The 27,995-nt window shown below is 37.1% G+C and overlaps 1 protein-coding gene and 1 pseudogene across 3 annotated transcripts in view; one reads left to right on the top strand and one right to left on the bottom strand.

Moving 5' to 3' along the window:
• HPSE2 (heparanase 2 (inactive)) overlaps window positions 1-27,995 on the top strand; it is a 676,642-nt gene that overhangs the window by 33,880 nt on the left and 614,767 nt on the right. The gene's annotated exons all lie outside the window — the stretch shown is intronic.
• On the bottom strand, window positions 95-27,954 carry LOC133070570 (small ribosomal subunit protein eS1-like; annotated as a pseudogene).

The raw sequence follows: 27,995 nt of genomic DNA, 5'->3' as shown, positions 1-27,995 counted from the left end.
AATCCATTTTTACTTTTCTAATGAAGACATCACAGAGCACATAAAGAGATTGTCAAGCCTTTTCTATGTCTTTTCTAATGGTGTCTGAAATCACTTAATTGACCACCTTTTCTAAGTCACTTGTCTGTACCTGTTGGGTAATGATTTCCATCATCTTCTTATGGATCTGGCGCACCTGCTGGTGCTGGGCCTAAGAAGTCTTCTGAGTCTGGTTGTTGTGATTCTCTGTGTAAAACTCACACAGAGCAGATGAATCAAGTAACCATTGGTAGTCTTGACATTAATGTGAGCTTCAATCATGGTCTGCCATTTTTTAATTATGGAGCACATTATGTCACAGGTGAGATCCATGCCATGGAAATTAGTCAGGCAGTTTTTGCCCTGAACATCCACAATAATTAACTTGAATTTTCTAAATGCAATTTCATCATTTTGCAGATCAGCAAGACTCACTTCAAAAACCCAACCTTTGAGGCCATCAGATGAGATTTTGGTGCCTTGAGTTCTCATGACCAGTGTTTTCCCAATATTTCTTATATTGAACTTAGCTGGTGCTTAGATCATACCAGTCTTTCTTTCTCTTTTTTTTTTTTTCCATTTATTTTTATTAGTTGGCGGCTAATTACTTTACAACATTGCAGTGGGTTTTGTCATACATTGACATGAATCAGCCTGGAGTTACATGTATTCCCCATCCCAATCCCCCCTCCCACCTTCCTCTCCACCCGATTCCTCTGGGTCTTCCCAGTGCACCAGGCCCAAGCACTTGTCTCATGCATCCCACCTGGGCTGGTGATCTGTTTCACTATAGATAATATACATGCTGTTCTATCGAAACATCCCACCTTCGCCTTCTCTCACAGAGTCCAAAAGTCTGTTCTGTACTTCTGTGTCTCTTTTTCTGTTTTGCATATAGGGTTATCATTACCATCTTTCTAAATTCTATATATATGTGTTAGTATGCTGTAATGTTCTTTATCTTTCTGGCTTACTTCACTCTGTATAATAGGCTCCAGTTTCATCCATCTCATTAGAACTGATTCAAATGAATTCTTTTTAATGGCTGAGTAATACTCCAGTGTGTATATGTACCACAGCCTCCTTATCCATTCATCTGCTGATGGGCATCTAGGTTGCTTCCATGTCCTGGCTATTATAAACAGTGCTGCGATGAACATTGGGGTGCACTTGTCTCTTTCAGATCTGGTTTCCTCGGTGTGTATGCCCAGGAGTGGGATTGCCGGGTCATATGGCAGTTCTATTTCCAGTTTTGTAAGAAATCTCCACACTGTTCTCCATAGCGGCTGTACTAGTTTGCATTCCCACCAACAGTGTAAGAGGGTTCCCTTTTCTCCACACCCTCTCCAGCATTTATTGCTTGTAGACTTTTGGATAGCAGCCATCCTGACTCATACCAGTCTTTCTTAGAAAATGGGTCAAACACTTTCTTCATGGCTGCCTTTTTGCCTCCTTTTGTAGGGCACGTATTTTTACTGACCACTGTGGTGCTGCTCAGAGAGCTGGAAGGGCTGTTTGTCCTACTCAGTGCTGTCTGAGTCTGTTGGATCTAGGCCTTGGTTTGTTGTTTGTTGTCTGTCACTAGTTTTGGAAAATTGTCAGCCATTATTCTTCAGCCCTCTTGTTCTTTTTTTTGCCTTCTAGGATTCTAGTTTTGTGTACAATATACCATTTCATAGTGTTCCTCTGCTGTTGGCCTCTCTGTTCTTTTTTTGTTGTTGTTCTTTTTTCCCCTTCTCTTTGCATTTCATTTTGGTAATCTGTGTTGACTTGTCTTTTGCTGGTTTGCATTGTTTTTGACAAAAAGTCTACTCTACCTTATGTGTCTTTTTGCTCTGTCTACTTTTAAGATTTTCCTTTAATCTCTGCTTTTCAGCAGTTTGATTTTGATACACTTTAGTGTGTTATTCTTGTTTCTTCTTTTTAGGTTTCTATGGGTTTATAGTTTTCATTTAATTTAGAAGTTTGGACCATTATTTTTTCCTTCTCCCATCCTGTTTTGGCACCAATTACTCATATAGTAGGGTGCTTAATATTGTCTGATGGCTCTGTGATGCTCCAATAAATTTTCTTGAGTCTTTTCCCTCCTTATATATGTCATTTTATGCCATTAATTTTTTGCAGTGTCTTAAATTCAGTATACTTTTCATTTCAGTTACTATTTTTTATTTCTAGAAATTAAGTTTGTTTCTTTTTATATCTTTTATATTTCTCATTTTCACTCCTTTGCTTTCTTTTGTCTTCTTAAATATATAGACAATATTTTAAAATAATTTTTTCATTTCTTTGGCTGCTACATTAATCATCTGTGTCATTTCTGTCTGTTTTTATTTATTGATTTTTCTGCTGCTTATGGGTCATCTTTTTTTGTTTCTTTGTGTGCTAGTTTTAAACTGGATATCAGACATTTTAAATTTTACATTGTTGGATGCTGGATATTTGATATTCCTTTAAATATTATTTGATTTTTTGAGAGATGAAGTTAAGGTCCTTGGGATCAGCTTGATTTTTTTCAAGTTTTAAGTTTTGTTAGAATAGTCTATGACTAATTTGGCTTCTCTATTGTAGCAATACCTTTCTGAAGCAATACTTTTCTTATTCTGTACCCTTCTTGCTCGAAGCCTTGTATGTTATGAGGTCTTTTCAGTCTGATTGCCCAGAATGTGGATTATTCCTGGTCCTGTGTGTCCTGTGCTGATTGTTTTACTTACTCCTTCCTGGTGGTTCTCTTCCTTACTTTGGTAGTTTTCTCACATATGCAAGGATGTCAGAAAACTCCACTGCTGGCGCTCATGTTCTTTGTGTAACTCCCTCCTCTCTTGTACGCTGCAAATTTTAGTTGCCTTGGCCTCTCCTAGCTCTGAACTCTGTGTCATCAACTCAGCAAGACTGCTGAGTTCTGTTTTGGTTCCCTGTTTTATACTACAAGCCTGAAAGTTCTCTCCAGGTATGAGACGGCAAATGATAGGGCTCATCTTGTTTGTTTTTCCTTCTTTAGGAATCACTGTCCTGCGCTTTATGTTTTTAGGTCAGAAAGCATTGTTTGGTGTACCTTGATCCTTTTTAAAAGTTATTCAAGGTAAGGGGGTTAATGTGGTTTCTGTCATTCTAGCATAGCTGAATACTGAAATTTGTGATATGATTTTGAGTTTCCCAGAATGTCTCCCTGTCCCCAAATAGATTCCTGACTGCTTTTCAGGAGGTTTATAATTCCACTGTTAAATAATCATTAGTTTGGCTCCTTTGGAATTTGAATATTCTGTTAAGATGCAAACATGCCTCATAGGAAAGGAAACATGATGCACAAGTACCTCAGTGAATCAGCAGATTAACATTGACATATGTACACACTATGTGTAAAATAGATAGCTAGTGGGAAGCTGCTGAATAACACTGGGAGCTCAATTCAGTGCTCTGTAATGACTGAGAGAGGTGGAATTTCGGGGGGTAGGAGGGAGGCTCAAAAGGGAGGGGAATATACATATACATACAGCTGTTTTTTCCCTTTGTTGTGTAGCAGAAACTAATGCAACATTGTAAAGCAATTGTATTCCAATAATAAAATTAAAAAATAAATATCTATGGGGCATCTGAAAGCAGAGAAATGTTAAGGAAATAAAGCTCTGGGTACCTGGACTCACAAACTACTTGTGAACTGTGCCCAGCTTATTTAGCTTGTCTGGGCCCAGTTTTATCATTTGTAAAATATAAGGGAGGTGAATTAGGGGATTAGTTGGCCTCTGGCTGAGAGCAGAAGTAGGCCAGTGCCTTACTCTTTAAGGAACTTAAATATAGTTGGAGAGACACAACTAAATTTCCTTAAAACTCTAGCAAATCATAAAGGACAATGTAGTAGAATATTATCTGTGCCAAGTGCTATGAGAGTTCAGATATGGTAACCTAAGAGAGTAATGTGTTACATGTAAATCCATGGCTGATTCATAGCAATGTATGACAAAACCCACTGGAAAAAAAAATAATAATAATAAAAATTTAAAAAAAAAAAAAAAAAAAAAAAAAAGAACTAAAAAAAAAAAAAAAAAAAAAAAAAAAAGAGAGTAATGTGTAAGGTCTGAAGGAGTAAGATAAGGCTTTGTGGCAAGGCAAAGGTGGAACTCAACTCGTTCATTGAATGATGGATGTTTTTGGATAAAGCAAAGGGGACAAAAGTAAGGGGAATAAGATGTTCACTTTTGCTAGAAAATTTTCATTGTCTAATGAAAGTTTAAGTTTCTGAGACTGGATCAATTTCAAGACGTTATTTATGAAAATGGAAATGATTGTTCTTTTCCCTATGTCACTAAGAGAGAACAACAACTAACATTTTAATAGTGATTATCACTGTTGATTGTTTTGAGATGGTTATAGTGTTTTTCAGAGTTAGGAGTTTTGCAGACACTTCCTAGGGTTTCTTAAACAAATCCTAAATTTTGTACCTCAAATAAAACTAGTTACTAATGTTCCTCATTATTACTCATCCACTTGATTTCTTTTGTGTTCCCTATCTTGGTTCGTTTCCTACCTTATCTCTTAAGGAAAATTTTGAACTATTTTTTATTCTTTCTGAGCGTAGTCTCCCATATTCATTTGGCCATCAGATATCAGAAGTCTTTAACTTAGGTCTTTAACACAGGTATGCGCGCATGCATGTGTGCTAAGTCACTTCAGTTGTGGCCGACTCTTTGTGACTCTATGGACTGTAGCCCGCCAGGCTCCTCTGTCCTTGGGATTCTCCAGGCAAGAATACTGGAGTGAGTTGCCATGCCCTCCTCCAGTGGATCTTCTGGACCCAAGGATGGAACCTGGGTCTCCTGCATTGGCAGGTGGGTTCTTTTACCACTAGTGCCACCTGGGAAGCCCCTAACATAGGTGTAGTATTTAACTCTGAAATCCTCTTTCTTGCTGCTGTGCTGCCAGCCCTCACCTTTCCCTTGGAATACTGTGACATATTAATAGACTTTGCTCCCCAGCTCTCCTAATACATTTTTCATACTACTATCAGAATTATTTTTGTGAATAGTCTTCAATAGGTAAGTCACTTATCTGATTTACAGCCTCTGACATCTCTTCAGTGCTTGGAAGAAAAAACAAGAACCTTAAGGGTACTCAAGTCTTAGTATTCTAGGTATGATATATGGAAAAGGTAGAATAATCCAAAGAGGAAGGAGAATTAGCAAAGGCATGAAAATATATATGTCCAAAAAAAAAAAAAAGAAAATATATATGTCCTGGGATTCTTTATCAGATAGACTTCTATTTTTCCTTTAGTCAAGACTTGGCTAAGAAGTCAACCCCCTTTATCACACACTCCTGAATTCATCCTTTTCCTTTATTTCGCAGATTATAAGTGCATATTACATTGATTCAGAGTTACTTCTGTTCTTACCTGTGTACATAGTAGTAGGCTGTGAGTTCCCTGAGGGTAGGGACAAACATTTATTCATCTTTGAATTCCTATTTTTTAATATAGTGTGTTGAGCACTATATCCAGGCCAGAATATTGGAGTGGGCAGCTGTTTTCCTTCCCCAGGGGATCTTCCCAACCAAGGGATCAAACCCAGGTCTTCTGCATTGCAGGAAGATTCTTTACCATCTGAGCCACCGGTGAAGCCGTGAGTACACTGCAGGAGCTGATGTGTTTGCGTGAATTGATCATCAGTATAGATAACAAACACTCTTGAAAGTCTGGTCCGTCCCGGGACTCCAGTTCTGTAGGTCCCCTGAGGCTGCCACTAGGAGGCTCCAAAGCCATCCACATGAGGAAATTTGGTTTGCTTCCAAGTTAGACAAGGAACTGATGATGCTTGATAAATCCTTATCAGAAGTTCAGATGTCTAAACCTTTATTTTGATTTCTTTAGAATTCTGTTTTGTTTTCTGGTTGACTTTGACATTTAGCAGCTTTGGACTACTCATTTCCCTTTAGAGAACTTTAAACCTGAATGATGTAAGTCAAGGATATAAACATTCTAGTCCTAGTTAGTCTACCCATACCATGGGGGATGTCAACTTTCAAAGAAGCTAAGTTAGTTTCTCCAGGCTCAAAATGAAGACAAATGCTACTGACTCTATTCCAGTACCTAAATATTTCTTCACTTCATCAAAAAGTATGCATTAAGTATAATTGTTGGTACCTGTCCTTACCTATCATTTTAATACACCAGATTCCAACAGAAATAGCCATCTAAGATTATTACTGCTCAATCAACAATTATGCCAGACTGTTGGCTCTAATTGGTGTCATTACTGCTACTTTGGTGCAATAAATTCCAAATCATTTCTTAGCAGGTTCTCTTTAGAAACTTCTTGATATTGGGATCATCTTAGAGCTTCTGAGTGGATTTTATTGTTTGGGTATGAGGAAGAGAGGAGCTATTTGTGTAGTTATTAATAACACTGATTGCTTCACATACCTCTCCCTTCACTTTCCATATCTGTCTTTTCTTCATGCCTGAGTTCATCTTCTATGAGAGTTTCTCCAGGATGTAACATTCTCTTTTCTCCCCCCTGAATTTAGACTAACTAAATCTTAGAGTTGGAAGAACTTTAGTTCATGTAGTCCAGTATTCTACCCAAAGTGTGACATATCAAGTGAGGGTAAAAACAGCCCCAGATTTGTTGAGTAAATCAGCAAAGCCTTGGTTTTGGCCAAGGCTGATTATGTCGCTTTTCTTGTCCAAGCCCAGTCTTTTTCTGAGAACTACTACTTTGCTTCAAGCTATGTGTATCACTGCTAATAGCTAATTATTATTACATAGTCCTTCCATGAGGCTTAGTTGCCATGAGGCAACTTATTTAGCACTTTTGTGAGGAATCAATCAGGCCAAACAAAATAACTCTATAGATGGAATCTTAGCAATTGCAGATGAATGAAAAGTAGATGTTCTATATTCTTATACTTTGTATAGATTAGTATTAGATCCAGTTCTTCAGGATTCTCACTTGAAAATAGACTTCAGGTTGATTGGGTGTCAGCCCTGTTGTACAGATGAAAAATCGGCTGTGCTCAGTTCTGTGAGGCTGTCCTTAGAAATATCTAGCAGATGAATGATTTATGCTGAGTTATTGTGGGAAGTCTCTGCTTCTGGGTTCAGCCTTCAGCCCAAATGTGTTGCATTTTTCATGAACATTCTTGGGATGAAACCATGGTGTCTTCATCTGGGAATGATGTAAAATTAGAGAAATACTGCACACCACAGAGTAGGAAGACAGCTGGAGCAGAGCCTTAAACATTCATGGACATCTGCCAAGTATCCTTATATATTTGCATACATTTAGTAGAAGTGGATAAAATACTTGCTGAGGCAGATTCTTCCAGGGTGTCATTTATTCTGTTAGGTGTCCCAGTGGGAAGAGTACCAGCAGTTAGAAGGTCTGTGTTCTAATCATTGCTTGGTACAAATTGCTGTGCAGTCAGAACGTTGGGGAAATCACTTCATCCCTGACCCCATTCTCTTATCTGTGAAATTTGAGGATATTCTACTCTCTACCCATCCCTCTAGAGCAGAGGTCAGCAAAGTACAGCCTACAGGCCGAATCTTACAACCACTTGTTTTTGTCAAGTTTTATTGGAGTGCAGCCATGCTCATTTATTTATGTATTGTCTATGGCTGCTTTTGCATTACATTAGCCAACTTGAGTAGTTGCAGCAGAGGCTGTGTGGCCCACAAAACCGAAAATATTTGCTCTCTGGCTCTTTATAGAAAAAGACTGCCAACCCCAACGCTAGAGCACATTTGAAAAAATTGGTGAGGGAAGAGGGGTGGTTCAGTCATCAAGACTAGGGATGCTATTGGTATCTAGTTGATTGAGGCTAAGAATGTGAAATGTTCTGTGAGGCATGACATAATGAAGAACTGTCTTACATGAAATTCTAATAGTCCCTCCTAGGGATTTCTTTCCTATTTTTAATTTCAAGGAGAACCACTTTTGAAAGCTGTGTCAACTCTTTTAGGTCACTAAGATAGCAGTTTTCCAAGTTAAATGGGTAGGTTAGGAATTTTTTTTTAACAACTTCTCATAACTTGAAAAACAATATCCACCAAGAATCTAAATCAATTATTATGCTTAATATTATGGTAAAATGTTAGAATCATTTTCCTTAAAATCAGGAAGAAGACAACAATGCCCGTAGGTCACCACTGTACTGGAGGTTCTAGCCAGAAGAATAATGTCAAGAACTTTGAAGGATCTGAAATTTTACCCTTCTTGTAAGCTGACAAGGTAATCTGCCAGTTTCATGAATGTTGACAGAAGATATGAGACTCCTGTGTCAGACAAAAAGGAGTTTATTTTTTATAGCAATAGCAGTGGCCAGAGTATCAGCAAATTTTTGTGTTGTTTTCTGGTTCCAAATTTCCATAGAACAACAGGAAGACTGCTAGGTGATACTTGAACATGCAATGGGTTATATAACAAGAGGGTAACCCTAGATTAGGCTTCCCAAGTGGAGCCGTGGTAAAGAATCCAACTGCCAGTGCAAGAGATGCAAGAGATTCAGGTTTGATCCCTGGGTTGAGATCCCCTGGAGGAGGAAATGGCATCCTAATCCAGTTTTCTTGCCTGGAAAGTTCCATGGACAGAGGAGCCTGGTGGGTAACAGTCCATGGGGTCATAAAGAGGTTAGACACAACTGAGCATGCACACACAACTGTGAGATTAGGGAACCTGAATCATTCATAGTGAGGAGTAAACAGGCATGTTCTTTATTCTAGAGGGGAATATTATCTTTATTGCATTGGACATTTAAGCATGCCTGCTCTTCGCTCTGAAGTGAGACACTGTCGCTTTCTTGGAAGACTGTTAAATATACAAATACCTTTGAAAAGATAACGTGGAACAAAGGCAGCCAGCGTCTCTGGTTGTAAGGTAAGCAGAAATGCAGTTCTGTGTCTTTCAACAAATAGGAAAAGTAAATAAATAAAATATGCAAGAAGAAGGAATAAACAACCTTGTTTTTATTAGCAGATATGTAATTGTTTACCTAGTGAATTTATAAACTTCTAGACACAAATGGCTAGAAATAATAAGAGAGTTCATTGAGATTGCTGAACTCAAGCTGCAAATAGCAAAACCATGTGCATTTTTATAAACAAGGGACAAAAGTTAGAATATATTATAAAATACTATTTATAAAATCAAAAGCTATAGTATCTTTGAATATATCTAAGAAATGTTTCGCCAAATTTAAATAGAGTATATTGTAAAATTTTATTGAAAAATGGAAGAGAAGATTACATGGAGATGCAAAATGTCATGGGTAGAAAGACTGAATATCTTTGGTTTATAAATTTAATGCAATTTAAACTCCTACAAGCTTTGTGTGTGTGTGTTTGTGTGGGTGTGTATGGTGAGTGTGTAACTTACTTAACAGATTGATCATCTCAAAATATGTAGAGAAAGCATTTGATAAAATTTAACTTTCATTCATGAAAGTTAGCTCTTAGTAAACTAGGATCTTCTCTAACCTGATAAAAAGCATCTAAAAAATGCTATGGTAATATTATTCTTAATAATGAAAGACTGAATGTTATTCATCTGAGATTGAGAAGAAGGCAAGATGTTCACAACTCCTATTCACCTTCATACTTGCACATAGTGCATTATGGCAAGACAGTGAAAAAGCATTCAGTTTGGAAAGGAAGACATAAAGCTATCTCTATATGCAGGTAACATGATAATTTACCTTAGGAAGTCTCAAAGAATCTATTAAAAATTTCCCAGAACTAGTAATAAGTTTACCAAGGCTGCAGGAAAGGTAGACATAAAACTGTCTCTATTTGCAGATAACATGATAATGTATGTTGGAAAAAACCCAAAGAATCTATAAAAAATTCCTAGAACTAACAGTGAGTTTACCAAGGCTGTAGGATAGCATGTTAATGTACAGAAGTGAATTATGTTTCTATAAAATGAACATTAGAATCTGAGATTTCAAGAAAGGACATATATAATAGCGCCCAAAGGTATAAATCTAACAAAATGTATATTTATGCTGAAAACTGTAAAACAGAGGCAGAAGAAGTCAAATATATGAAGAGAGAGAGAGAGAGATAATGTGTCCGTGGATTAGAGGACTCGATATTTTTAAGTCATCAATTCTCTCTAATATGTAATCAATACACATAACTCAATCCCTAACAAAATCAAATAAAGCTCTTCTATAGGTGTGTGTGAATATATATATGTGTGTGTGTGTGTATGTGTGTGTGTGTGTGTATGGGTGCTTAGTCACTTCAGTAGTGTCCAGCTCTTTATGACTCTATGGACTGTAGCATACCAGGCTCCTCTGTCCATGGAATTCTCCAGGCAAGAATACTGGAGTGGGTTTCCATGCCCTCCTCCAGGGAATCTTCCCAACCCAGGGATTGAAACTGCCTCTCCTGAATCTCCTGCATTGCAGGAGATTGCACTGAGCCACTGGGGAAGCCCGTATGTGTATATACATATGCACACGCACAGTCAAAATAAAGCTTCTTAGGTCAGCTCCTTGTTTTTTCTTCCCAAGCCTTTAGTGTGGTTGTGTCATTCATTGTAATAGATTCATTTGTAAATCTACATTCCATATATATGTATATAAACACACACATATATATGTAATATATATTATAAACTTTATGACAAGTTTATAATATTATTATACATGGACACACACAGGAATTAGAATAGGCAAAAAATATCTGAAAAAGAAGAACAAAGTTCTTTGAAATTCACATTTTTCAAGACATTATAAAGTTACAGTTATCAAGGGAATATGGTATTGGTGAAAAGGAAAAACACATAGATCAGTGGAACAGAATAGATAGCTTAAAAGTAAATGCACACAAGTGTTGTGAACTTAATTTTGACAAGTGTGTAAAGGCAGTTGTTCCAGTGCCATTTGTTTTGGAAAGAACAATTGGAAGGAAGTTCTGTGAAAAGATGAACCTTAGTACATACCTCATACTTTATATAAAAATTAACTCAAAATTGATCATATACTTAAATATAAAACACAAAACCTACACAACTTCTAGAAGAAAAAGGAGAAATGTGTGTGGCTTTGGAGTTAGTGAAAACTTTAAAAATAGCTATCAAAAGTATGATCCATAAAATAAAAAGTTGATAAATTAGACTATAAAAATTAAAAACTTTCTCCGTGAAATACCCTGTAAAAAGAAGTGAAGCCACAGACAGGAAGCAAATATTTTTAAAAATCACAAATTTGATAAGAGATTTATATCCAGAACTCACAAAGAACTTTTAAAGAAGGTTACAAGCTGAGTTAAAAAAAATGGACAAAAGATATGAGCAGATACTTCACCAGAGAAAATATTTAGATGGAAAATAAGTATATAAAATATGTTCAACATCATTATCATTAGGGAGTGGAAATTAAAACCACAATGAGATCCGGCTATAAACCTATTAGAATGTCTTATCAAACAGAACTGGCAATGCCAAGTGCTGTTGAGGATGTGGAACAGTAAGAACTCTCCTACATTATTGGTGAGAATGCAAATTATACACCCACTCTGGAACAAAATTTGGTAGTTTCCTATAAAGCTAAACATCCATTTATCATATGACAGTCTAGTCTTGCTCTTAAAATTTGACCCAAATCAGTTGAAAACTTGTATCTACAGAAAAAGCTGTATTGTAGATGAATGGGTCAATAAACAGTGGTACATCCATTCAGTGGAATACTGTTCAGCAATATAGAATAATGAACTATTGATTCACAACAACATGGATGAATCCTAAATGCATTTAACTAAGTGAATGAAGACATATTCCAAAGACTAAATATTGTATGACTCCATTAATAGACATTCTGGAAAAAAAATAAACTGTAGGGCCAAAAACCCCAAATCAAAAAACAACAAATCAGTTTGCTAAGGGGTGAAAATGGAGAAAGGGATTGATAATGAAGGAGTGGCATGAGGGAGCTTCTTAGGTAATCAGACTGGTTTATGTAGCAATGTACTAGTGAATACATGATTATATGTGCAACTGTCAAAACTCATAGAAATGTTACAACACAAAGAGTGAATTTTACTGTCCTCAAATTTTAAAAAATGAACTAGGATAATGGGAAACTAAAAATGGAATTCACAAATGAATCTTACCTCTATTACAATGAATGACACAACTACACAAAATGCTTGAAGAAGATAGGATTATTAATAAGAAACTTTATTTTGACTGAATTCTTCAAGGCTAATGAAAAAAAGTACTGAACAAAACCATTGAACTGTAGTTGATAAATTTGTTTCTTGAAGCAATGTACGTGTGCTAAATGTTCAGCTCTTTGCGATCCTATGGACTGTAGCCTGCCAGGCTCCTCTGTCCATGGGATTCTCCAGACAAGAATAATGGAGTGGGTTGCAGTGCCCATCTCCAGGGGATCGAACTCTTGTCTCTTGCATTGGTAGGCAGGTTGTTTACCATTAGCATCACTTGGGAAGCCCTCTCATACGGTTGTGGAATAGCAATTCTGAAGCTGTTTTTAATTGCTTTTGAACAAATAAGCAAATATAGTAGATGACAAGGAGGTTTCTCACTATTAGAGAAAGAAATGACAAACAAATGGGAACTCTAGAATGAATCCTTTGGCATCAGATTGGATTTGGAGGCATCTGTATGAACTAATGTATTCTATTCCCCCCTCTCCCTGCTTTTAATGTTTATACAGGTAGGTAGATACAGAAATAAACATGGACATGTGGGCATATATCAGTTGTATATACATATGAATTTCCTATCTCCGTCTACTGAGAAGGGCCTAGAAGTAGTGATGCCCTAATAGTAGTGAGCATATGTTGTGCCCAGATGTTGATTTTTAAGTTGTTCAGTAGCTCAGTTGTGTCCGAATGAGTCAGCTCTTCGCATCAAGTGGCCAAAGTGTTGGAGCTTCAGCTTCAGCATCAGTCCTTCCAATGAATGTTCAGGATTGATTTCCTTTAGGCTTGACTAGTTTGATCTCCTTGTTGTCCAAGGGACTTTTAAGAGTCTTCACAGGGCTTTTGGAGAAGAATATGATTCCAGAACTGGGGCAGGGAAAATACAAGGTGGCCCTGGAACATTTGCAGTGTTAAAAAATAAGGAAGTGCTTTAAAAAAATGATAGGAGTATGTCAGAAAGACACAGAAGTTAACCTGAAAGAGCTCCAAATAGCCAAAGCTGGAACAACTTGTGTAGCAAAATAGGTAAATATGATGATATGAAGAATAAAACACCTATGAATTCATGATGATATAAGCAGTAGTTGCATAAATTAGGAGAAGGGACAGCTTTTCTCTTACAGGAGAATTCCAGTTAATAAATGTAGATGGAATGAGAAAAGTGAGAAGCCACAATTAGAATACCAGAGGAATGATTGTTGTAGGCAAGATTCACTGATGAATGCTAAAATTATTGAGTAGAAGTTTATAGAAAAATGTAGCATTGCATAGCCTCAAATAGTTTCTCCTATAAAATTTTTATTTAGTTGTCTAGGTATGAGGTACATGGTATTAACTGAATTGAAAAGAAGAGGACAACTTTAAGACATTTTGAAGCCAAAGTGGATAAACTCAGGGACTTGAAGGGAAAGGGAGAGAGAGGAATTCCAAGATGAGTGGGGATCAGAGACTAGAATGTTAGGAAACTGTGTGGTTGACTAGGTCAGGAAAGTTAAAGGAAAAGCCAGTGGTGGGGGTGGTGAGGGATGTAATGAATACTTTGGCTTGGGACTCCAGCCTCAGCACAGAGGCTCTTCTAGCATCTGTGAATCTTCTCCAAGGGAATAGATAGAATCTTTCTTTTCCTGCTGCTGTTTTTAGAGGCTGGTTTGAAGCCAGGAGGGGAGGAAGTATCTCTAGTCTGTCTCATCCTTGGTGAGTTTGTGTCAGAATAAGCCCTACTTTTTGTTTTTTGGTATTGTTTTCTATAAACCTCAAGCTCGTGTTCTTTTGCCTTTTTCTTTTTCTTCCAAGCTAAGTCCCCTATCTTGAGCATTCTGTTTGTGGTCTTCTATTGCCTATGTCCTGGGCTGGATACGCTTGAGGGACTGAATTGTGACAAAGGTAGGCTGATCTTCTTCAGGCCTGCTCCTTATTCTTCTGGATCTGGCACTGCTAATAGCAGCACACAAGATTCTATCAAAGTTGTGATATCTAAACTCATACAATCTACAGAGAGAACTGAACATGGGCTATAGAACAATAGCATTGCAGTCCCAAGGTTTTAAGGCGACTTAAGTTTTGTTTGAATTTTAAAAAACCCTACATTTCTTTTTTTTTTTTTTTTATTAGTTGGAGGCTAATTACTTCACAACATTTCAGTGGGTTTTGTCATACATTGATATGAATCAGCCATAGATTTACACGTATTCCCCATCCTGGTCCCCCCTCCCACCTCCCTCTCCACCCGATTCCTCTGGGTCTTCCCGGTGCACCAGGCCCGAGCACTTGTCTCATACATCCAGCCTGGGCTGGTGATCTGTTTCACCATAGATAGTATACATGCTGTTTTTTCGAAACATCCCACCCTCACCTTCTCCCACAGAGTTCAAAAGTCTGTTCTGTATTTCTGTGTCTCTTTTTCTGTTTTGCATATAGGGTTATCATTACCACCTTTCTAAATTCCATATATATGTGTTAGTATGCTGTAATGTTCTTTATCTTTCTGGCTTACTTCACTCTGTATAATGGACTCCAGTTTCATCCATCTCATTAGGACTGATTCAAATGAATTCTTTTTAATGGCTGAGTAATATTCCATGGTGTATATGTACCACAGCTTCCTTATCCATTCATCTGCTGATGGGCATCTAGGTTGCTTCCATGTCCTGGCTATTATAAACAGTGCTGCGATGAACATTGGGGTGCACGTGTCTCTTTCAGATCTGGTTTCCTCAGTGTGTATGCCCAGAAGTGGGATTGCTGGGTCATATGGCAGTTCTATTTCCAGTTTTGTAAGAAATCTCCACACTGTTTTCCATAGCAGCTGTACTAGTTTGCATTCCCACCAACAGTGTAAGAGGGTTCCCTTTTCTCCACACCCTCTCCAGCATTTATTGCTTGTAGACTTTTGGATAGCAGCCATCCTGACTGGCGTGTAATGGTACCTCATTGTGGTTTTGATTTGCATTTCTCTAATAATGAGTGATGTTGAGCATCTTTTCATGTGTTTGTTAGCCATCTGTATGTCTTCTTTGGAGAAATGTCTGTTTAGTTCTTTGGCCCATTTTTTGATTGGGTCATTTATTTTTCTGGAATTGAGCTGCAGGAGTTTTTTGTGTGTTTTTGAGATTAATCTTTTGTCTGTTTCTTCATTTGCTATTATTTTCTCCCAATCTGAGGGCTGTCTTTTCACCTTACTTATAGTTTCCTTTGTAGTGCAAAAGCTTTTAAGTTTCATTAGGTCCCATTTGTTTAGTTTTGCTTTTATTTCCAGTGTTCTAGGAGGTGAGTCATAGAGGATCTTGCTGTGATTTATGTCAGAGAGTGTTTTGCCTATGTTCTCCTCTAGGAGTTTTATAGTTTCTGGTCTTACATTTAGATCTTTAATCCATTTTGAGTTTATTTTTGTGTGTGGTGTTAGAAAGTGTTCTAGTATCATTCTTTTACAAGTGGTTGACCAGTTTTCCCAGCACCACTTGTTAAAGAGGTTGTCTTTTTTCCATTGTATATCCTTGCCTCCTTTGTCAAAGATAAGGTGTCCATCGGTTCGTGGATTTATCTCTGGGCTTTCTATTCTGTTCCACTGATCTATATTTCTGTCTTTGTGCCAGTACCATACTGTCTTGATGACTGTGGCTTTGTAGTAGAGTCTGAAGTCAGGCAGGTTGATTCCTCCAGTTCCATTCTTCTTTCTCAAGATTACTTTGGCTATTCGAGGTTTTTTGTATTTCCATACAAATTGTGAAATTCTTTGTTCTAGTTCTGTGAAAAATACCATTGGTAGCTTGATAGGGATTGCATTGAATCTATAGATTGCTTTGAAAACCCTACATTTCTATATTTTTATTACTTAAAAATTTATAATTGTGATAAAATACACATAACAAAATTTGCCAAAGTATTGGAGTGAGTGGCAAAATTTGCCACCTTAATCATGTTTAAGTGTTCAATTAAATAGTCTTAAGTACATTCACATTGTTGTACAACAATCACCACCATTCATCTTCAGAACTCTTTAAAAATCTTGTAAAACTGAAACTCTATAGCCATTGAAAAATAACTTCCCATTTTCCCCTCCTCCCAGTTCTTTGGCAACCACCCTATGTACCTCATACAAATAGAATCAGAGTATTTGTCTTTTTATAGCTGGATTATTTCATTTAGCATAATGTATTCAAGATTCATCCATGTTGTAGCATGTGTTAGAATTTCCTTCTTTTTAAGACTGAATTTCTTTGTATATCTACCACATTTTGTTTACTTATCTGTCAATGGATACTTGAGCTACTTTTACCTTTTGGCTACTGTGAATAATGCTGCTATGAACATGCTAGGGATGGTTTTGTTGAGTTGTACAGTAGGTTTAGGGCTTCCCTGTTGGCTCGGTGGTATGGAATCTGCCTGCAGTGCAGAAGTCACGGGAGATGCAGGTTCAATCCCTGGGTTGGGAAGATCCCCTGGAAGAGGGCATGGCAACTCACTCTAGTATTCTTGCCTGGAAAATCCCATGGACAGAGGGGTCTGGTGGGCTACAGTCCATAGTGTCACAAAGAGTTGGACATGACTGAAGCAGCTTAGCATGCACATTAGGTTTAAGTTTGGCATTTTAAGAAATTGCTAAAGTGTTTTCTGAAGTAGCTGTACCATTTTACATTCCCACCAGCAATGTATGAAGGCTCATGTTTTTCTACATCCTTGTTAACACTTGGTATTATCAGTCTTCCGTATCATGGGGTAGCATCTTATTGTGATTTTAGTTTACATTTTCCTAATGACTACTTATGTACAACTTTTCATGCACTTACTAGAAATTTGTATATCTTCTTTGATGAAATGTCTCTGCAGATGTTTTAACCATTTAAAATTGGATTATTAATTTTTTATTAAGTAGTATTAATATATTTTATCATATATATGATTTTAAAATATTTTCTTTCAGCTGTCTTTTCATAGTCTTAATTTTTAAAAAAATTGCAGTATAGTTGATTTATAGTATTAATCTTGGGTCTGCAAATGGTGATTCAATTTTCTTTATAGATTATACTTAATTCAAAGTTATTGTAAAATATTGGCTATATTCTCTGTTCTGTACAGTGTATACTTGTAGCTTATTTATTATATACTTATTTTGCCTCTCCCTCTTTCCCTCTACCCACTGGTAACTACTAGTTTGTTCTCTGAATCTGCCTTTTTCTGTTTTGTTATGTTTATTCTTTTGTTTCATTTTTTAGATTATTCCATATATTTATATGTTTGTCTTTTCCTGACTTATTTCACTAAGAATGAAACCCTCCAGATCCATCCATGTGATTGCAGTATTAATTATTCAGTTGTATAAGCTATTTATGTATTTTGGATATTCACCGCTTATTGGTCACATCATTTACAAATATATTTTCCATTCAATAGGCTGTGTTTTCATTTTAGCAGTGGTTTTATTTGCTGTGCAAAAGCTTTTAAGTTTAATTAGGTTCAATTTCTTTTTGTCTTTCCGTTTTCTTAAAGATTAAAATCTTTTACTTTTTGGTGAAGTTCAGTTCATTGTTTTTTCCCCCATTCTGCATTGTACTTTTGGTGTTATAACTAAGAAATTCTTTACCTAACCTAAAGAAACAGACTTTTTCCTACATTTTCTAGAAAATTAATAAGTTTAATTCTTGTATTTAGACATGTTCATTTTGAATTAACTTTTTTTTGTTTGTGGTATGAAGTTAAAAACTTCATACCTTCATGTAAGTAGGGCATACAACCCACTCCAGTATTCTTGCCTGGAAAATACCATGGACAGAAGAGCCTGGCGAGCTACAGTTCACACTGTTGCAAAGAGTTGGACACGACTGAAGTGATGTAGCATGCACATGAAGTTAAAAAAGTCTTAAGTTTTGTTTAAACTATTTTGAAATAGTTGTAGACTCATAAAAATTCATAAAAATGCATAGTAAAGTTAACTACAGACTTTATTTGTATTTCACCAGGTTTTACATGTATTTATTTTGTGTGTGTATTTAATTTTAATGAAATTTTATTACATACATGAATATATAAAAAATATAGCAATCAGAATACAAAACTATTGCATCACACAAGAACAACAATCTCGTGCTACTTATTTATAATCTATTCTTTATTACTATAATTTTGTCATTTTGAAAACATTATATGAATGGAATCATATAATATATAACCTTTCAAAATTGCTTTTCCTCTTCTGGTTTTGATAATTTGTGTCTTCTTACTTTGTCAGTCTAGCTCAAGGTTTTCCAATTTTGTTTATCTTTTTGGAGAAGCAGTATTTTGTTTAATTGATTTTCTCTGTTGTTTATCTGTTTTCTGTTTCATAAATTTCTATCAGAATAGAAATCAATAGAAATGTTTATTATCTTCTTTCTTTGTGTTTAATTTTTAGTTCTTCTAGCTTGTAAGTGGGAACTTACATTACTGATTTGAGATTTTTCTTCCTATCTAATAATATAGGTGTGTACAACTGTAGTTTTCTCTTTAATCATTTAGGCTCTGTTCCGTAAGTTTTGATATGTTCTGCTTCCATTGTCATTCAGTTCAAAATATTTTCTAATTTTCCTTGTAAGTTTTTGACTATACCTTGATTAGAAGTTGTTTGTTTGGACTTCCTTTGTGGCCTGGCATAAGAATATCCTAATTGTTTCATATATGCTTAGAAAGTATCTGTAGTCAGCTTTTGTTTGGTATGTTCTATAAATGTCAGTAGGTTAAATTGATAGATAATGTTTTTCATACATTTGATACCCTTACTGTTTCTCTGTGTAGTTCTGTCAAATACTGAGTGGAATACTGAATCTCCAACTATAATTGTTGAATTCCTTTTTTAATTTAGCCAGATTTTGCTTCATGTATTTTTTTGCTTCATTGCACTTGTTGTGTGCATATACATTTATGGTTGTTATATCTTCCTGATGTATTGACTCTTTTATCATTATGATCTGTCCTTGTTTGTCTCCAGTAATATTTCTTGTCTTAAAAATAATTTTGTGTTGCACAGAAAAGGAAAGCATCAACAAAATGAAAAGTCAACTTACTAATAAATAGGACAAAATGTTTGCAAATATATTTCAAAAGGGGTCAATATCCCAAATATATAAAGAACCCTTACAATTCTAGAACAACAGAAAACCTCCAAAATTCTCATTAAAAATGGGCAGATGATTTGAGGAGACATTTTCCAAGGAGGGCCTACAGGTGGCCACCAGGTACATGAAAAAATGCTCAACATCATTGCTGCTGCTGCAGCTGCTGCTAAGTCACTTCAGTCGTGTTTGACTCTGTGTGACCCCATAGACGGCAGCCCACCAGGCTCCCTTGTCCCTGGGATTCTCTAGGCAAGAACACTGGAGTGGGTTGCCATTTCCTTCTTCAGCTCAACATCACTAGGGAAATGCAAATTGAAACCACAATGAAAGGTCATCTCATATCTGTTCGAATGGTTATAATAAAAAAAGAATAACACTGTTGATGAGGGTGTGAAGAAAAGGGAACCTCTGCACTTCAGTGGGAATGTAAATTGGTGCAGCCACTATGAAAAACAGTATGGAGTTTCCTCAGAAAATGAAAACTAGAACTCTTATATGATCCAGCAATTGCACTTCTGGTTAGTTTTCCAAACAAAAGGAAAATCCTAACTTGAAAGATATATGCACCCCCATGTTATTGCAACAGTATTTACAATGGTCAAGAGAGGGAACAACTTAAGTGTCCATCAATGGATGAATGGATAAAGAAATTGTGGTGTACATATACAATAGAATATTACTCAGCAATAAAAAGGAATGAAATCTTGCCATTTGTGACAACATGAATTGACCTTGAGGACATTAGGTTAAGTGAACTAAGTCAGATAAAGACAAATACTGTATGATCTCACTTATATATGGAATCTAAATTTTCAAAGAACAACCATACTTTTAGATGCAGAGAACAGATTGGTGGTTGCCAAAGCAGGATGTGGGCAAAATGAGTGAAAGAGGCACAAATTTCTAGTTATAAAATAAGCCACAAGGATGTAATGTACAGCCTGGTTATTATGATTGATAATACTATATTGCATATTGGAAAGTTGCTAAGAGACCGAATCTTAAAAATTCTCTGGAGAAATGTCTGTTTAGTTCTATGGTGAAACAGATCACCAGCCCAGGTTGGATGCATGAGACAAGTGCTCGGGCCTGGTGCACTGAGAAGACCCAGAGGGATCGGGTAGAGAGGGAGGTGGGAGGGGGGATCGGAATGGGAATACATGTAAATCCATGGCTGATTCATGTCAATGTATGACAAAAACCACTACAATATTGTAAAGTAATTAGCCTCCAGCTAATAAAAATAAATGAAAAAAAAATCTCATCATAGGAAAGATTTGTAACTGTGTATGGTGACAGATGTTACCCAGACTTACTGTGGTGATCATTTTACCATATGTATAAATTTATAATATCAGTTATATCTCAATAAAAAATTCTGATTACCCAAAGCCCAAGAAAAATAAAACTTAAATAAGTTGACTTTCTCATTCCACCCTTAGAGAAGGTTGGCTAGAAAGACTTACCTATGTATTAGTGTGTGTGAAAGAAGGGGAAAAACACACTAGGGCAACCCAAAGTCAAAATCAATGACCTTTGTTAACTAGAGCTGTGGATTCTTTGACTAAAAGGAATGATGGAGGAACAAAGTTTAACAAGGAATTAGAAGATTTAAAGAATGAACAGAGGTGAACAATATAGTAACTGAAATGAAAAAATATACTAGAAGGAATCAATAGCAGAATAACTGAGGCAAAAGAATAAGTGAACTAGAAGACAGAGTGGTGGAAATCACTGCCACAGAACAGAGTAAAGAATGAAAAGAATCGAAGACAATCTCAGAGACCTCTGTGACAGTATTGAATGGACCAACATTTATAGGGGTTCCAGAAGGAGACCTGCTGCGTATTATAGGGCTTCTGGGTATTATAGGGCTTCCCTGATAGCTCAGTTGGTAAAGAATCCGCCTGCAATGTGGGAGACCTGGGTTCAGTTGCTGGGTTGGGAAGATTCCCCTGGCGAAGGGAAACACTCCAGTATTCTGGCCTGGAGAATTCCATGGAATGTATAGTCCATGGGGTGGCAAAGGGTTGGACATGACTGAGCGACTTTCACTTTCATTTTCAGAAGTAGAAAAGAGAGAGAAAGGGCTGAGAAGATATTTGAAGATATTATAGCTGAAAACATCCCTAACATGATAAAGGAAACACTCAAGTCTAGGAAGCACAGAGAGTCCCATACAGGATGAACCCAAGGAGGAACATGCTGAGACACATATTAATCAAACTGACAAAAATGAAAGACAAAGAAAAATACTAAAAGCAACAAATAACACACAAAAGAATCTCTATAAGGTTATCAGCTGATTTTTCAGCAGAAATTCTGCAAGCCGGAAGAGAGTGGCATGATCTATTTCAAGTGATGAAAGGGAAAACCTGCAATCAAGAATACTCTACCCAGCAAAAATCTCATTCAGTTTCAATGGAGAAATCGAAAGCTATGGACAAGCAAAGTTAAGAGAATTCAGCACCACCAAACCAGCTTTATAACACATTTTTTTTCCCCTTTATTTATTTATTTATTTATTTTTTCAGTGGGTTTTGTCATACATTGATATGAATCAGCCATAGATTTACACGTATTCCCCATCCCGATCCCCCTTCCCACCTCCCTCTCCACCCGATTCCTCTGGGTCTTCCCAGTGCACCAGGCCCGAGCACTTGTCTCATGCATCCCACCTGGGCTGGTGATCTGTTTCACCATAGATAATATACATGCTGTTCTTTCGAAACATCCCACCCTCACCTTCTCCCACAGAGTTCAAAAGTCTGTTCTGTACTTCTGTGTATAACATATTTTAAAGGGACTTCTCCAGAAAAGAAAGAAACCAGCAACTTAAAACAACCTTGTACGTATATAGACTGCTGTATCAAAACCTCCTAGGAATAGCAAACCCCAAAACTACAATAGCTACACTAACTAAAAAGCAAAAACATCCCCAGTACAGCACTTAAGATGGTCATCAAACTACAAGAGAACGAAAGAGGAAGGGAAGAAAAAAGACCTACAAAAACAAACCCAAGACAGTTAAGAAAATGGCCAATAGGAATATGCTGTTGTTGAGTCACTGAGTCCGCCTCTTTGCGGCCCCATAGACTGTAGCCTGCCAGGTTCCTCTGTCCATGGAATTTTCCACGCAAGAATACTGGAACGAGTTGCCATTTCCTACTCCAGGGAATCTTTTTGACTCAGGGATTGAACTTGCGTCTCTTGTGTCTCCTGCATTGGCAGGCGGATTCTTTACCACTAAACACCACCTGAGAAGCCCTATGTAAACCATAGGTAATCAATTAAAATACAATTCATTGAGTGAGAAAAGCGATAATATTAGAAAATGCAGTCTTTTTTTTCTTTTGCTATTGAGGAATTAAAAACTCAGTTACTTTATTCCATAAGCTTGAGTCTTGCTGCAGATTTTGTAGATCATCTCTCATTTTTTTTATGAACAAAACGCACAATATTAAAAACTGAACTAAATGAAGGTTTGGGGGGCTTTTGTATCTTAATGTGTATGCAATACCTACTTGAGTTTGGTTATGTTGGTATCTTGATTTTTGAGACCTGACTTAGAATCTGAAGCTGCTAAATTCAAATGTTAAAAAATATATAAAAACCAAGCAAGAATCTGTTCTCTTAAGCAGTGACTTTGTTCATCTTATGTTGCCGTATTAAGATACATATATTGTCTCTGCATAAGTGGGAAAGAGAAACAGAGATAGCAGTTTTCCTTGGAGTGTTTAGTATCTCCCCCCTCAAAAAAACTGGTAATAATTTAAAGGGAGAATAGGAATTCCCTGAGTCCAGTGGTTGAAAGTGAAAGGTGAAGTTAGTCGCACAGTCATGTCTGACTCTTTGCGATCCCATGGACTGTAGCCTGCCAGGCTCCTCTGTTCATGGAATTCTCCAGGCAAGAATAGTGGAATGGGTTGCCATTTCCTTCTCCGGGGGGATCTTCTCGACCCAGAGATTGAACCCAGGTCTCCTGCATTACAGGCAGATCCTTTACCAGCTGAGCAACTACAGTGGTTACGACTCAGTGTTTTCACTTCATAGGCCCAGGTTTCATCTCTGTTTGGGGAACCAAGACCCTGCAAGCTTTGTGGCCAAAATAAGTAAACAGATAAATAAAAAGAAAAGAATAGCGTAAACTAAATATTCCTTGAACACATTCATTTATTTGCCTTATAAACATTGTTTCAATAAACTAGATCTGATTGGCTGGAGAAAATTTAAGTATCCTTATCATTGTTGTATTAAAGGGTATTTTCCTCACTGCAAAGCACAAATGGAAGTTTTTATACAATAATCTTAACAAATTTCATGAATATCATTCCGAAGTCCATCATCCAATAAGAGAAAAGAATTTTCTTTCTCAATGTAGTACACATTTCACTCTGGGAGGAGTCAGCAATTTCTGGCTCCAAATACTAAGGCACATTTTGACTTGCACCCCAAAAGCCATGTCATTCTTATACAACTTAATCATCGGCTACATAGAGAAAAGCAACACTGCAATTTTTCTGATTATTTTAATGAGGACCCTTGGCTCAATTATCTTTGAGCAAGTCAGTTATATTTCAATTCAGTCATTGAAATATAATTGACTAGCTCTTCTCTTACTTTCATAATAGACACTCCTACGTAGACCACATTTATTTAACTATAAGAAATGTCAGGAAGAATTGGAACTTTTCTGAGTGTCCCCATTAAAGCTGAAAATATGCCATCTTGTCTTTTACACGACCTGCAAACATTTTGCATTGGTCTCATTATGCAATACAATATGCAAATATTCCAGTCGCCCTTCTCACCAGACTGCAAGGCCGGGACAATATGCACACCAAAAATGTTTTGTTATATCTGTATCTTTTTCTTACAATTTAGTGCTATTTACTCAATATTTTAAAAAACAGGACATAGGAACAATAAGTATGTGTTACTGATTTTACTGATTTTTAGTAAAAATCAGTAAAATTTAGTAAAATTTTTGCAGAGTAGGACTGATATCTTTCTTCTCAATAAATAATTTATTTTTATAAAAGTGCAAAATTTTCCTCCACAAACTTCCGTAATCTAAGGATTAGATAGATGTCATTTGCAAAATAATATTTATGCTGAGAGGTTGAGCTTGCAAAATTAATTACTGTAATCTTTAAAACTACATGAATTATTATTTTGTGTTTTGTAACTTTTATAAACATATCAGTTAAAGCTTAAAGAAACAAAAACTATTTGATAATGTAGAACTCTAATGTGCACAAGATTTTGTGTGTGCCCTCGAAGGGTGGAGTCTTTGTTTCTGCCAGTCCCATGGAAGTCCTGCTGGCCCTCAAAGTCAGATTCCGTGGGAATTCCTCATCCCTTTGCTGAATCCTCATGCTGGGAATCCTAACGTCGGATTCAGAACCTTTACAACACTGGGAGAACTTCTTTGGAATTGTTCTCCAGTTTGTTGTTTATCCAACAAGTATGAGATTTGATTTAATTGTAATTGCACCCCTTCTACCATCTCACTGAATCAATCTCTCTGATAATGTAGAAATTATATATAAATATAAACATAGTAGTTAGTCCACCATAGAAATATCAATAATTCATAAACCTCTATAAAGGAAACTAAGCATCTTGCCGTCAGAAATGTTTTTCTTAATGTGGGATATTCAGGATAGAGATGTCATTCATCAGATTAAGTAATAACTAATTAGTTCTATTTCAGTTAAGATAAGCTTCTACTAATTTTTAAAGTTTTTTAAAATTAATTTTTGTTGGAGTATAGTTGCTTTCCAATGTTGTGTTAGTTGCCGTACAGCAAAGTGAATCAGCTATATATTTATATGTATGTATCGGAGAAGGCAATGGCACCCCACTCCAGTACTCTTGCCTGAAACATCCCATGGACGGAGGAGCCTGGTAGGCCGCAGTCCATGGGGTCACGAAGAGTCGGACACGACTGAGCGACTTCACTTTCACTTTTCACTTTCATGCATTGGAGAAGGAAATGGCAACCCACTCCAGTGTTCTTGCCTGGAGAATCCCAGGGACAGCAGAGCCTGATGGGCTGCCGTCTGTGGGGTCACACAGAGTCGGACACGACTGAAGCGACTTAGCAGCAGCAGCAGCATACATATATATATATATATATATATATGTACACACACACACATACACACACACACACACATACATATATTCCTTCTGTTTTGGATTTTCTTCCCATTTATGTCAACACAGAGTAGAGTTCTCTGTGCTGTACAATAGTTTCTCATTAGTTATCTATTTTATACATAGTATCAATAGTGTATATATGTCAATCCCATTCTTGTAGTCCTTCCCAAGTGGAGAGGGAAACCCCTTGGTATCTATACATTTGTTCTCTATATCTGTGTCTCTGTTTCTGCTTTGAAATAAGATCATCTATGCCATTTTTTCTAGATTCCATATATATGTATTAATATATTTATTTTTTCCTTTCTGACTTACTTCAGTCTGTATGAGTTTCTAGGTCCATCCGTGTCTCTGCAAATTACCCAGTTTCATTCCTTTTTATGACTGAGTAATATTCCATTATATGTATGTACCACATCTTTATCCATTCATCTGTGAATGGACATTTAGTTTGCTTTCATTTCCTGGCTATTGTAAATAGTGCTTTAATGAACACTGAGGTACATTTGTCTCTTCACTGGTTATATGCCCAAAGGCATATATCTGGGATTGCTGGGTCAAATGGTAGTTCTACTTTTAGTTTTTTAAGGAGTTTCCATACTGTTCTCCATAGTGGTTGTTTCAATTTACATTCCCACCAACAGTGTCAGAGGGTTCACTTTTTTGCCAGACCCTCACCAGCATTTGTAGTTTATGGATTTTTGATGATGGACATTGTACCAAGTGTGAGGTGATACCTCATTGTAGTTTTGATATGCATTTCTCTAATAATTACTGATGTGGAGCTTCTTTTTATGTGTTTGTTGGCCAAGTGTGTATCTTCTTTGGAGAAATGTTTATTTAATCTTATGCCCATTTTTTGATTGATTTTTTTTTTTTTTAAATATTGAGCTGTTTGTATGTTTTGGAGATTAATCCTTTGTCAGTTTCTTTGTTTGCAATTATTTTTTCCCAGCCCATAGGTCGTCTTTTCATTTTGTTTATGGTTTCCTTTGCTCTGCAAAAAGCTTTTAAGTTTAGTTAGGTCCCATTTGTTTATTTTTGTTTTTATTTTCTTTATGGAGTATATCAAAAAGATCTTGCTGTGACTTATGCTAAGAATATTCTGCCTATGTTTTTCTCTAAGAGTTTTGTAGTGTTTGGCCTTAAATTTAGCTCTCAATCCATTTTGAGTTTATTTTTGTCTATGGTATTAGGGGGGCTTCCCAGGGGACTCAGTGGTAAAGGAGTAGGAAATGGCATCCCACTCCAGTATTCTTGCCTGGAAAATTCCAGGGGCAGAGGAACCTGGCAGACTATAATCCATAGGGCCACAAAGGGTTAGATACAACTGAGCAACAGAACATGTACATATCTATAATATTAACTCTTTTCTATGCCTATGGCCTTGTACATCCTTGATAAGTATACTTGCTTTGTGTTTATCTAGTCTTTTATACAATTTTAAACAGATTAGGGTTGAATAAAGAGTCTACAGAAATTTTAATCAAGATGGTGGAGTAGGAAGACCTTAAGTTCACCTCCTCTCATGGTCCTGCCAACATTACAGCTATTTACAGAGAGCCTACTGATGAGAAAGACAAGAATCTAACAGAAAAGACCTTCTACAACTAAAGATATAAAGAAGGAACCACAATAAGATGGGTAGGAAGGGTGGAGCTGTGCTATAGTAGAGACTCATACCCTTGGGTGGGTGACCCAAAAAAGGGAAGATAAATAAAATTGCAGAGTTTCTTCCCAGGGACTCATGGGTCTAAGTCCTACAGCAGGCTCCCCCACTGAGGGTCCTGTACTGGAAAGATGAACCCCTCAGAATGATTGACTTTGAAGGCCAGCAGGGCTTACTTCCAGGAGACCAAGAAGGCTGTGGGAGGTAGAAACTCCCCTCTTAAAGGGCATACAAAATATCCCACACCCTCTGGGAACTAGGGATGAAATAGTAGTTTGAAAGGAGCCTGGGTCAGAACTACTTCCTCATCTTGGAGAACCTGCTGTAGAGGCAGGAGGCAACTGGAGCTCAACCTGAGACCATAACACTGGCAGAAGCCATTTGGGGAGCTCATTATACCATGTGGACACTGATCCTGGCAAGCACCTATTTGGAATTCTTCCTCTAGCTTATTAGCACCCGGACCTGGTCTCACTTGCAGCCTATTGGTGCCAGTACTGAAATGCCTCAGGCCAAACAACTAGCTGGGCAAGGACACCAGCAGACAGGCTGCCTTAAGATCCCTGAAGCCCACAGCCACCCTGGGAGAAGGCCATGTCCTCCAGAGGGTTGAGGACTGGGCCGCACACACCTCATTGCAGGCACTAATCATGGAACACCCAGTGCCCTGTAGCCAGAGACCCTGGCCCATCAGTGGGCCAACATCAGCCCCAGGACAATTGCAGGCCTTCAGCCTGCATGGCATGACCCAGACAACCCGCCAGCAGGCTGGCATAAGCTTTGGGATACCTTGGCCCTGCAACCAGCCCCACCTACCAATGGGCCAACATCAACTCCATGACCTCCAGGGCCATGCTACGGGTATCTTGGACATGGCTCCATCTACCAGTGAGAC

The sequence above is a fragment of the Dama dama genome, chromosome 15 (assembly GCF_033118175.1).
Source record: "Dama dama isolate Ldn47 chromosome 15, ASM3311817v1, whole genome shotgun sequence".
Taxonomy (NCBI): Eukaryota; Metazoa; Chordata; class Mammalia; order Artiodactyla; family Cervidae; genus Dama; species Dama dama.
Note: the sequence above shows the minus strand (reverse complement) of the source record. Positions and strands in the feature narration are given on the sequence as shown.